The sequence below is a fragment of the Papaver somniferum genome, chromosome 2 (assembly GCF_003573695.1).
Source record: "Papaver somniferum cultivar HN1 chromosome 2, ASM357369v1, whole genome shotgun sequence".
In the NCBI taxonomy this organism is placed as follows: Eukaryota; Viridiplantae; Streptophyta; class Magnoliopsida; order Ranunculales; family Papaveraceae; genus Papaver; species Papaver somniferum.
In genome coordinates, this window is record NC_039359.1 from 81,826,847 (window position 1) to 81,840,594 (window position 13,748).

A 13,748-nucleotide genomic window follows, 5' to 3' on the forward strand; every position below is an offset into this window, starting at 1 on the left:
TTCTATTTCTATTTGAAGCATACTTTTCCTTTCAAATGAGTTTTCTGGATCCAAAATAAATAAATAAATAAATAAATCCTGAAACATCGTGAAACCATTACCCATCAAATCACGACCAGAAAAGCCGAAACCCTACAAAAGATGCTTTACTCGAAACTTTGAACGGAAGAATATACAAGGAATCATCAGACGACAGGAAAGGTATGGAATATCAAACAACCTATTTTGATAAAGGTTTTGGATCCTTTCGAAAATTAGGTTGTATTCAAAGGAGATAAATAAGCGGGATGTTATTTGGCGAAACCCTAACTTCGTCATGAATACAAAGAAGATAAAAATGAGTCTGTGAAACATCAAAGAGGCTACACGCCAAAGAGAAACGGCAAAAAGGGAAACTGGTCATCGAAAGTAGACGCCCGGATCGCCAACGCCTCTGTCAGATCCCTTTCAAGCACATTCCCCAAAAATCTTTCGGACAACAAACGTTCCATTCAGAAGCCGCCTCCGTAACAGCAACTCCAACATCCCACCCAGAAACCGCCTCAGCAGCAACAGTTTCCGCCTCATGTCCAACACCCACTTCGACAACCGTCTCAGCATATGCCACCACAGCTTATCCAACATCCCTGACAGCAGTTTTGGCGTCCACTCCAAAAGCTGCTTCAGTTTCGTCAACTACAACGGCGTCTTCCTCGGAAGCTTTTTCAGCAGGCTTTCGAGGATGTCCCAGTTCATCCGCACCAGAATCAAGGATTATGACACCATCTTGGGTAGGGAAAGTAAGTTGGATTTCCCCTAGAAGTTTTATAGACTCAGTCTTCCGCTGTTTCAACCGAGAGGCGAGTCGTTCAGCCCTAGCACTGGGCTGTGAAGAAGTTTCGTTTCCCTGAGGTATCTCAATGCGCTAGGATGCTTCACCATCTCCCCGCTTTTCCTCCATGTCCACCAGAGTCATGAAATCCTGAGCATGCATCCGCACTCCACACAAATAGGTGGAAGGCATGTCCTGAATAATTTTGCCAGCTTCACGAAACAGAGAATTAATTTTGTCTAATGCCTCCTCATGAGAAGAATACCAGTTTTCGTCGATCTCAAAGCTTCTCTCCGAAGAGTCAGAGGTACGGTTGTCACTGGAAGATCCCATTATTTACTACAAAATCAAAAGATGGGATAAGTTTTTGCCCTATGTGCACTAGCAATCTACACGAACAAGAAAACAGAGTGAGGAACCAGGATAAAATGCGAGACGATACCCGTAAAGATGATAGCTGTGATTTCAAGACGATTTGTACAAACGAACGATTCAAGCTTTCTACTAGTCGTGAATTAAGGTGTGATATCGGATGAAAAGATATTTTTATATGCGTGTCAATTAGGGCTTGATAAAAAAAAAACATAGAAGTACGCGTTTGGAAGGCCTGCGTTATCGCTTATGCTCTACTGCCAGCCCCGGAACTTGGAAGCGAAACCGGCAGTATAACATGAGGAGGAAAGCTAACACCTTTCATATGGACGTGATACTTTGGGATATGAATAAGGAAAGGATTTCCTATCTGAGCCACGCATGGAATGAAGCAACCAGACCTGCAAGCGACGCTAACAGCTCGCGCCACGCCAAGCCAGCGTCGTGCCAAGCCAACGCTCATCCCAAGCCGATTCAACGCTAACGTATCCATTCCAAGCCGACCAACGCCAACGGCTCCGTTTTAAGCCACACCGTGCCAACGACTTGCCAAGCCAAGACGGCAACGCCAACAACTCCGCGTTTCCCAGCCTATCCAAGCTGACGCCAACTATTTGCATCCTAGAAAGAAACCACCACTACCACTCTGCGTCCTAGCTAGCAGCACCACGAGAAGAATCTACGCAAAGCCACCAGCGCAAGAATCACGAATTCTCCTTACCTCCCGAAAAAGGTTAGACAGATCTTCCTGACCATCTCTTCATGACTTGCCATTTCGATTTTGTCCTTGTCTGTCACCATTTTATGCTTACCTCGCAATAAATCCCCTGTTCCGAGCTAAGCAGGGGACTTAATGTTGATGGTGGTTTTTAACTTAAGGTTAAAATCGTAAAACCTTAGTCAAACAGTGACGTCACACTTGAGTAATAACGTCGCCACTAGCACATTTATTGAACCGTTCAACATGTCTGCGTAAAATTACCGGGGTACCTTTTTTACGTATATGTCATGCTCCACGGCAGAGCCCTCGGTACTGACTGGCATCATCTCTACACATTCCAGCCACGCATGCTAGCAAAACGTTCCAATGGCATGCTATTCCAGCCATATATCCGTGCCAAAGGCATGCCGACCATGCCAGCCGCACCACCGTGCCAATGGCCTGTCATGCCAGCCACATCTCTGCGCCAAGGCATGCCAACCATGCCAGTCACACCATAGTGCCAATGCATACCATGCCAGCCAAATCTCCGCGCCAAGGCATGCCAGTCGCACCAAGGTGCCAATGGCATACCATGCCAGCCACATCTCCGCGCCAAGGCATGCCAACCATGCCAGCCGCACCACAGTGCCAATAGCATACCATGCCAGCCACATCTCCGCGCCAAGGCATGCCAACTGAAAAAGCGGGGGTCTAACAACCACACCCAACAATTCGATTAGCAATCTGTATGGATAAACTCCAATATACTTTTTATGAGAATCAACTAGACAGTTAGACTCAATCAATAAAAAGATATACTCCCCGCGTTCTATTTTAGATAAGTGTTTAGGGTTATTTTTTTGTTCCACATTACTTGATAGTTTTCATATTTTTCCCACAAAACTACCATCAATACCCTCACATTTTTTCTTGGAACCATAAGCTTATTTTTAAACACACAAATAACAATTAATGTTTGAAGACTTTTCTCAAGGGCATAAGTAGAATTTTTTTTATATCTCTCTCCATTTCTTAATCTTCGTGAAAACTCCAAAAACATCATCTAAAATGGAAAGGAGGGAGTATCAAAGAGTTTATATCTCAATCTCTCGATTTAATCTTACTCAAGCAAACTGCGAGTCTCGATTAAAGAGAGATAAACTTGGACTGTACCAAAGACCAATATCCAAGGATCAATCAATATCAATCAACAACCGTTAGGTAGGACTCTCCAATTGATTGATCTAAACGCACAACCCGTATTATTTCAATTATATAACAAATATAATGCGGAAAAGAAATAACATAGACACCAGAAGTTTTATTAACGAGGAAACCGCAAATGCAGAAAAACCCCGGGACCTAGTCCAGATTGAATACACACTGTGTTAATCCGCTACATACACTAGCCTACTCCAAGCTAACTTCGGACTGGACTGTAGTTGAACCCAAATCAGTCTCCTACTGATCCAAGGTACATTTGTACCCATACGCCTCTGATCCCATCTGTATACTACGCACTTGATTCCCTTAGCTGATCTCACCCACAACTAAGAGTTGCTACGACCCAAAATTGCAGGCTTTAACAATAAACAAATCTGTCTCACACAGACAAGTCTATCAAAGGATCAATCTGTCTCCCACAGAAAAACCCTTAAGTTTTTGTTTCGTCTTTTGATATAAAATCAAGGTTAATAGAAACCAATTGATAATCCGGTCTTATATTCCCGAAGAGCAACCTAGATTAATCAATCGCCTCACAACTATCTTAATCGTATGGTAGCGAAACAAGATGTCGTGGAATCACAAACGATGAGACGAAGATGTTTGTAATTACTTTTATATCTTGCCTATCGGAGATATCAAATCTCAAGCCAATCAATCTGATTGTACTCGTACGATAGAAGATGCAAGATCTGAACACAAAACTACAATAAAAGTAGTATCAGTCTGGCTTCACAAACGCAATGAAGTCTTTAAGTCGTTAACCTGGTTTCAGAAGAAGAAAACCAAAGGTTAAAGGAGAATCGACTCTAGCACGCAAACTAGTATCATACGTAAGGTGTGGGGATTAGTTTTGCACAAGGCTAGATGTATCCTTTATATAGTCTTTCAAATCAGGGTTTCGCCTTGCTCACGAAGCAAACACTATCCACCGCTAGATGGAAACCTGATTTAGATTCAAGCTAATATATCTTAACCGTTAGATCGAAATCTTAGCTTGTTATACACAAATGAAATGCACGCACCTAGGTTTGTTAACCGCACCCAAAAGTGTACATTGTCGGTTCAATAATAGCCAACCAAAAGGTTAGCCATTTGAGCATTTCATACCAACCATTTTCTTCTTCACCATAACTAGTTCAAATGACTCAAATGAACTAGTTAGAGAGTTGTTCAATTGCAAGGAAATCTCATGTACTACACAAGACACAATTGAAGCAAAGATGATTTGATTCACATGAATCAGTTCATGAACTTTATAGCCACGGTTTGCAAAAGCATTCCTTAGTATTTATAAGTTTAAGTTCAGAAATCATCTTCAGATATATAAACTTCACAAGTTCGCAGACTAGGTTCGCGTACTTGAAGTACTGGAAAGAGTTTTCAAACTCCAGAAAAAATTCTTGGGTTCGAGAGCTTCGCCGGTTCTTGGACTGGGTTAGCGGACTTGGCTCACGCAACAGTTTGTTAACTCAGCTGAAATTCTCGGGTTTGAGAACTTCGGCAGTTCGCGGACTGAGTTCGCGGACTTGGCTACTAGCCATTCTCCAGTATAGGACTTATGCACATATGGGTTTCCACAACATACTTATGTCCATTATGGTTATGTAATCTAAACTCTCATTCCAATCATTGAAACATTCTTAGAGGACGTTATGTAGTTGTTATACTATTTCTCGTCAAAGCAATTTTCAAAGTGATTGAAACATATCATGACATGTGTCACTAGGTAAAGAAAAACATGGTCGAAGCGAGACGCTTACCAACACATATTTCGAGATATAGATAGGCGAGGTATACGCGGCTCGAAATATCAAATGTATATAATCTAAGTCTATATATATAGCATATGAATTTTGTCTCAAGAAGTAGGAGATAGAATAGATAGACTTTTGAGTGGAATATAAGTTCAAGTCTTCACATACCTTTTTGTCGAGAATTTCCACCGGTTCCTTGAGTAGTTCTTTCACTTGTATGATGAATCACCATGAAGTCCTTGATCTCAACTACACATATTATCCTAGTCCGAGACTTAGCTATAATACATTAGAAATCAAGACTTATAGTTTTGATCAGTAACATTGAAAAACATGCTTGATATAACAACGCATGCGAGTTCGACCGAGCAGTGCTCTAACACCAACCATGCCAGCCGCACCACAGTGCCAATGGCATACCATGCCAGCCACATCTCCGCGCCAAGGCATGCCGACCATGCCAGCCGCACCACGGTTCCAATGGCATACCATGCCAGCCACATCCCCGCGCCAAGGCATGCAAACCATGCCAGCTGCACCACGGTGCCAATGGCATACCATGCTAGCCACATCTCCGCGCCAAGGCATGCCAACCATGACAGCCGCACCAAAGTTCCAACGGCATACCATGCCATCCACATCTCCGCTCCAAGTCATGCCAACCATGCCAGCGGCACCACAGTGCCAATGGCATACCATGCCAGCCACATCTCCGCGCCAAAGCCATGCCGACCCTACCACATGCCGCTGGCTGCCAAAAGAAGGGTTGCAACAATCAATGGCTACCCTTCCATCTGAGATGCAGATCTCAGCCGTCCAAGTTCTCCACCTAACGCATGGCAACTTCCGTCCCAAGGACAAACATCACGGTTTAGTCAAAATCCTAATTTTGGCCGCGCCTAAAATGTGCCAAAGCCATGCAGGCCCTACCACATGCCGCTGGATGCCAAACGAAGGGTTGCACCAATCAATGGTTACCCTTCCATCTGAGATGCATATCTCAGCCGTCCAAGTTCTCCACCTAACGCATGAAAACTTCCGGCCCAAGGCCAAACATCACAGTGTTGCCAAAACCCCAATTTTGGTTGCGCCAAAAATTTTCCAAAGCCATGTCGGCCCTAACACATGCCGCTGGCTGCCAAACGAAGGGTTGCAACAATCAATGGATACCCTTCCATCTGAGATGCAGATCTCATCTTTCCAAGTTCGCCACCTAACACATGGCAACTTCCGGCCCAAGGCCAAACATCACGGTTTTTCCAAAACCCTAATTTTGGCCGCGCCGGAAATATGCCAAAGCCATGCCGGCCCTAACACATGCCGCTGGCTGCCAAACGAAAGGTTGCAACAATCAACGGCTACCCTTCCATCTGAGATGCAGATCTCAGCCGTCCAAGTTCGCCCCCTAACGCATTGCAAATTCCGGCCCAAGGCCAAACATCACGGTTTTGCCAAAACCCTAATTTTGGTCGCACCTAAAATATGCCAAAGCCATGCCAGCCCTACCACATGCTACTGGATGCCAAACGAAGGGTTGAAACAATCAACGACTACCCTTTTTCCTGAGATGCAGATCTCAGTCGTCCAAGTTCGCCACCTAACGCATGGCAACTTCCGGCCCAAGGCCAAACATCAGGGTTTTTCCAAAACCCTAATTTTGGCCGCTCCTAAAATATTCCTAAGCCATGCCGGCCCTACCACATGTCGTTGGCTGCCAAAAGAAGGGTTACAACAATCAACGGCCACCCTTTCTCCTGAGATGCAAATATCAGCCCTACAAGCTTGCCACCGAACGCATGGAAACTTTTGTCTCAATGCCAAGCCCTAATTTTGGCCGCGCTTAAACTATGCCCAAACCATAGTTTTGGCCGCGCCTAAACTACACCAAAATCCTAGATCGGCCGCGCCTAAACCGTGCCACTGGCTGCAAACGAAGGGTTGCAACAATCAATGGCCACCTTTCCTCCTGAGATACGAATCCCAGCCATACAAACTTGACACCAAATGATTTGTGGAAATCTCTTGACCACGACGCCAAAACCCTAATTTTGCCGTGTAAAGAACATGCAAGCACTGCAACCATGCCGCTGGTTGCCAAACGAAGGGTTGCAACAATCTACGGCTACCCTTCCTCTTGATATGCAGATCTGATCCGTACAAACCTGCCACCAAACGACTCGTGGAAATGTATTGGATGCGATGCTAACTCTTGGTCACGGCACCAACTTGGCTGTGATACTAACTCTCCGGTCATGACACCAATCTGCCTACGATGCCTATTCCTTGGTCACGGCACCAACTTAGCTACAAACGCCAAATCCTTTGACCACGCCACAGGTAGCAACATGCTACACGTTTTCCACGAAAACACTCGAGATATCAAAACATGTAACAAACTGGGGGATGCTCATCAGGGTATTGGTCTGGCGGTTTACAGTGTGCGGCGTACACTACGACCATTACAGGAAAGTGTCATAAGAGTGAGGCGGTTAGTAAATACAAGAAGTAATGGTGAAAAGTTTCCTTCATTATGGAAGCATCAATTCCAGGCGTTACCCGTTACCATTTTCTTCCATTTACTCAACCGTTTCCACTTCTTACGAGACCAGGATACGTTTCGTTGCGACTTGTATAAATAGGTCTCGCCTATTTCCAAAAAAGACAAGTTTTGGTCAGGAGAATACAACACTAAGAAATCACTTGTTAGCTTTCACATATGTTAGCTTTCCACTTTCTGATACAAGTCATCAAACAACTACTCTTCCTGAATCAACTATTCTGGTCTCAACACTCTCTTCGCTTCCCTCCCTAGACCAACCCTTCTCTTTCACTTTATGACCTAAGCAAGTCTGGAACGTCCATTTCTTGGTTTAGGCCGGATTTGTACAGATTGATCTCTCGAATCAAAGTACTCCATTGCAGTACATTGTTTAGGGTTTAGACTCATTTCTCACACACACACTCGAAATTACCAAAATCAGCAGAAACTATTTTCACCCTCAAACACCAATATAATTAAGCAACCTAACACACTTGGTATTACTATCTTTGGATAATAAGTTTCTTTCGGCGATTATACCTACTACTATTTTGCATTGTGACAACTTATATATCTAAATGTTGACACCAAAAAGCTATATGTGGTGAAGGTTTAGGAGATGAGGGTGTATACCTACACCTACATCTATTTTCAGTGTGACCCCACTGCTTGCAAATTTGACATTGTGTCTCTGAGAAGTCAGTTTTAGCGAAGTTGTCTAAAGAGCTAGTGTTACTTCATTGTTGTTGTGGAGGTTGATGTTGAGTATTACTCCAGTGATGTTGTGGAGGTTGATGTTGAGTATTACTCCAGTGATGTTGAGTTTTATTTGCACCATACCCATCCTTATTATGTGGATAACCAAAATTCAGTGAACGATTTCCAGCAGATCCGAAAAATTGACCAGGATTCTATGAACGATTGCCACTTAGACAGAGGAGGACCCAAACTGTTGATTTTTGTTTCCATTAGAACCACCAGCATTAGAATGTGGATTTCTGTTACTACCAGAATCACTAGCGCCAGAAAATTTGCGAAAGGAAGAAGAAGTCCTCTTAGTGTAAAAAACAGATGAAACATTTGTATAATCAATAGCAACAACAGAATCATGATATTTACTCTGTAACCACTTTTGATGGTGAAGTAATTTGGATCTTAGCTCATTAAAATTGTAAGGATATTCACGATGTTGAGCATTAACAACGAAATGATCAAAATCAGGATTCAACCCATTGAGAACATGTAAAATTGTATCTTCATCTGACACTTTATCATTTGTAGCTTCTAGATTGTCCATAATCTCATTGACAAAAACTCAAGAAATATGAGATAGGAGTATTGCCTTGTTTAAAAAATTATAGTTGACGACACATGAGATATTATGATTTACAAACTGATCGTTGAATTCCAATTTTAGATAATCCCATACTCGTTTCGAAATAGTCAACCTAAGAGTACCACATATCTGGTAAAAGTTGCATTGAGACAATATAGAATAAAACCACCCATCGAGAACCAGAAGAGATACTCTGGATTTGGAACGAGAGCATCACTCTCAGGAATCTGAGATAAAAGATAAGGATACCATCCATCTACAAAATGTAGAAGATTGGTACTAGTGAGAATGGTCTCAAATTGATGTTTCCAGAGCAGATAATTGGTGTTGTCTATCTTGAATGACACAAAATTTGAGATGTTTTGAAATGGTAGAGTAAAATTGAAATAAGGTGTAGAAGAATTATTAAGATTTTGTTGTTGTAAGGCTTGAATAAGATATGTAATAATATATGTTGGAGTATCCATTGAGAGTAATAGATTTGCATAAGAAATAAAGAATTTCGACTGAAAAGATGAGTATTATCTGGTGTTTTTGCAGCCGTCAGAAATAAGAAAGAGATGAGAATCGAAGTTAATGTTTAATGAGTAAGAGAAATAAATCTGAAACCATGTAGGAGACAAACACTGATATATTGAGAAGTGTGTTAAGGGTTACAAAAGAGGATACAAACTAACACTATGTGTAAATTTATATCATTTAACACCCCTAAGTTCTTACTCTTCCATAAGTAATTCCATTGGTACAAACCAGTTCTCCCTCTTTAAACTCTTAGAATTTTTCAAAAGTTTTTGTTCTTCTACAAGTACAACCCATTTCTCCCTCCTTCAATTATTTTTATTTATCATAAGTTGTAGCACTTAACCTTGAAAAGCACATACTTAGAATTGGAACTAGCATTTTTAAGACAAAGAATCAAACTGAAGAATCTTTGATTTTAATACTGGTATGCTTCAAAAAAATTCTTGGTATAATTAATGAAGAATTTTCAATTTATCTAAACCACTGTTTATTTTTATTTTTTCGGGTTTGTGGAGATGGATGTTCTGTCTTTACTTCATCTTCCCTACTACTTCTGCAGGCACCAATTTTTGCGCATCACTACCTCCCCAACAATACTATGACTTTACACTACCAACACCTTTAATCTTTCCTTCACCACCATCACCACCACCTTCCCCATATTCGACTATCTTCCCATCACCACCACCACCACCCAAATATCCAAGTGACCCATCAACCCCACCCCGCTAATCATTCACCATACATGTTATAATTGGGTTAATTATGACTTTAATTTTGTTATTTATTTCATATGTAATATTAATATTTTGTTACCTCCGTCCGACATCACTACCGTCTCCGCCTCCGTCACCGTCTCCATCACCTCCTCCGCCGATCCGATGCTAATACCGCCACACGAACTAATTGTGTCACCACCATTTGGAGATGTTATTTCATCCATACCATCACTATCGGTATCATCGTCCTCGTCTTCAACTTTTTAGGTAGGTAAAAATAGATGATGAAACCAAAAGATTGAAAGATTTGGCCGACTATGTCAATTATTTTCAGAAATTTGACAAATGTTGACTTTTTAAAATTGTTTTCATGTATATGAAGTCGATTTCTACTAAAAGTAATTTGGTGGAGACCTTCCGAATCAAATGCTTGATACCAACTGTGCGAAGTTAATGATATTAAGACGATGAAATATATATTTATTTCTACATTCCATATTTTGTTACTTTTAATAATTATATTGTTAGCTTACATAACCTCGATGTATTTATATTTTACTAACTTAGTTGTTATTTTCATAATGGAAAAACATTTGTTTATAACCTTGATAGGAAAAATATATTAGAAAAAATATTAAGCTCAAACTTCAAGAAGACAACTATAATATTAGGAAAAATATATTATCCAAATCTATATTAGATGGATCTACTTCTCTTGTAATAGTTTCACGAATTATTTAAGTTATTAGTCACTTATTTTGAATCACAAATATCAAAATAAAAATAAAAATAAATTCCATATAAAACATACATACCATATTAAGTTCTTCATCCCCTCGTACTAGCTACCACCATTTAGACAAGTGTTTGTTTCCTTTTTTTTTCCCAATGAAACATAAAGTTTTCTTGGGTTTTCGGGAAGTTTTGTCAAATCAATCAATAATACTACAAAGAAGCCAATGATTAGTCTGGATGAAGTTCTCAGGACTGAAACCTATTACATGTGCCATTTTGTTTCTTTTTTTTGAGTTCTCTTCTACCTTAAGTTCGGAAATTGAAGAGAAAAAAAACTAAAGATATTCACCTTTCTTGGATGACCATAAGAATCTCTAAATAAACCAAATATATTTTCTATATTGTAATAAGGAGAATATTATTTTAAAGTAACTTCTTAAAAAAGAAACCTTTTAGATGAAAGAATGAAATCACTTTTATGCTTCTAGTTATTGTCGTAAATTATGCTACTCTCTCGTCAATGTTAACAATTACGAAGATCGATGTCTATGGAATATAATATTTTTCACAATAAAGTAAACGGAAGTTAAAGTAGAGTCTACTATGCGAATGCATTTGGGCGGCAGATATTCTGCTGCTAGGTTAAAATGAATCATCGCGTGACAGAGTTTCTGGCGCTTGAGTATATAATAAATTATTTGGGGGAGGATAAAGTGCTTCATAGATGCGTAGGAACTCACTTTGTATATCTTATGGTGAAGCCTTTTGATCATTATTTTATTGAAAGTAATACTCGAATGAGATAGGGGATGTGGGAGTACTAACACGCATCCATAATGTTTTATTTTTGGGCAAACCAATTCACTTTTTCGGAGGAGTACTAAAACCTCTCATGGTGGTCTCCTTTTCCAGGATAATTTAAGGCTTACCATTTTTTTCACCCATCTAGATGAGAGGGATGAGGGGTGTCTAAAATGGGTGGAAGTACTTGAAAAAAACGGGGGTCTAACAACCACACCCAATATTTCGATTAGCAATATGGATGGACTAACTCCAACATACTTTTAAGAGAATCAACTAGACAGTCAGACTCAATCTTAACAAAAGTGTATGAAAGAGTTATATTTCTCTTTCTTGACTCAATACTTACTCAAGCAAATAGAAATCTGCGGGTCTAATTGAATACAAGAGAAATCACTTGAACGATACCAAAGACCAATGTTCAAGGATCAATCAATTTCCAATCAACAACCAAAGGTTGGATTTCACAATTGATCGATTCAATGCACAACCTGTGACATTTCAAATATATAAAAGAATATAATGCGGAAAAGAAATAACACAGACACTAGAAGTTTTGTTAACGAGGAAACTGCAAATTGCAGAAAAATCCCGGGACCTAGTCCAGATTGAACACACACTGTATTAAGCCGCTACAGACACTAGCCTACTAAAAACTAACTTCGGTCTGGACTGTAGTTGAACCCCAATCAATCTCACACTGATCCAAGGTACAGTTGCGCTCCTTACGTCTCTGATCCCAGCAGGATACTACGCAGTTGATTCCCTTAGCTGATCTCACCCACAACTAAGAGTTGCTACGACCCAAAGTCGAAGACTTGAATAAACAAATCTGTATCACATAGAAAAGTCTACGGTAATAGATAAATCTGTCTTCCACAGAAATACCTACGAATTCTGTTCCGTCTTTTGATAAATCAAGGTTAACAGGAACCAATTGATAACCCAGACTTATATTCCCGAAAAACAGCCTAGAACTATCAATCACCTCACAATAATCTTAATTGACTAGCGAAAAAAGATATTTTGGAATCACAAACGATGAGACGAAGGTGTTTGTGACTACTTTTATATCTTGCCTATCAGATATATCAATCTCAAGCCAATCTTACGATTGTACTCAACTACGATAGAAACAACAAGATTAGATCACACAGCTACAAGAAAGTAGTATCGGCCTGGCTTCACAATCCCAATGAAGTCTTCAAGTCGTTAACCTACAGGGTCTCGAGAAGAAACCTAAGGTTAAAGGAGAATCAACTCTAGCTATACAACTAGTATCACACAGAAGGTGTGGGGATTAGGTTTCCCAGCTGCTAGAGTTCTCCTTTATATAGAATTCAAATCAGGGTTTGCAATCAATGTTATCTTAGTAACAAAGAATTCAATATTCACGGTTAGATGAAAACCTGATTAGATTCAAGCTAATATCTCTCAACCGTTAGATCGAAACTTATCTTGTTACACAAAAATGGAATGCACGTTCATCTAAATTTGTTTAACCGTACCCAAACATGTACATCTAGTTGGTTCAACAGTAGTTAACCAAATGGTTAGCCATATGAGCACTTTCATATCAACTATATTCTTTACCATAACTAGTTCAAACGACTCAAATGAACTAGTTAGAGAGTTATTCAATTGCTTAGATCTTATATAAGTATACAATACACAATCGAAGAAAAAAATGATTTGATTCACTTGAATCGATTCATGAACTTTATAGACACGGTTTTTGCAAACATGCATTCCTTAGTTAATATATAAGTTTAACTTCACGAATAATCGTTTTTAGAAAATAACCAAATTAAGTATGCGAACTAGTACGCGGATTTAAGTATCCGAAATAAGTTTGTTTTGAATTCTCAAACTCCGGAAGAAATTCTCAGGAAGAGAACCTTCGACAGTACGCGGACTTGGTACGCGGACTCTAGTTCCGGTTTTCCTGAGCAGCAAAGTACACATACTTTGGTTCAAGCAATAAATAATTATACATGTATGAGTTTACTCAAAATGTTTATATTCAACCATGGTTATATAATCTAAACTCTCATCTTCAATCAATAAAACATTCTTAAAGAACGTTATATGATTTTTATTCACAAACCATTTTTCGTCAAAGCCATTTTCAAGTAACTGAAACATAACATGACTTTCACCACTAGTAAAGATGAACTTGGCCAAAGAGAAAGCTTACCAACACATATTTCGAGAAATCGATAAGCGAGA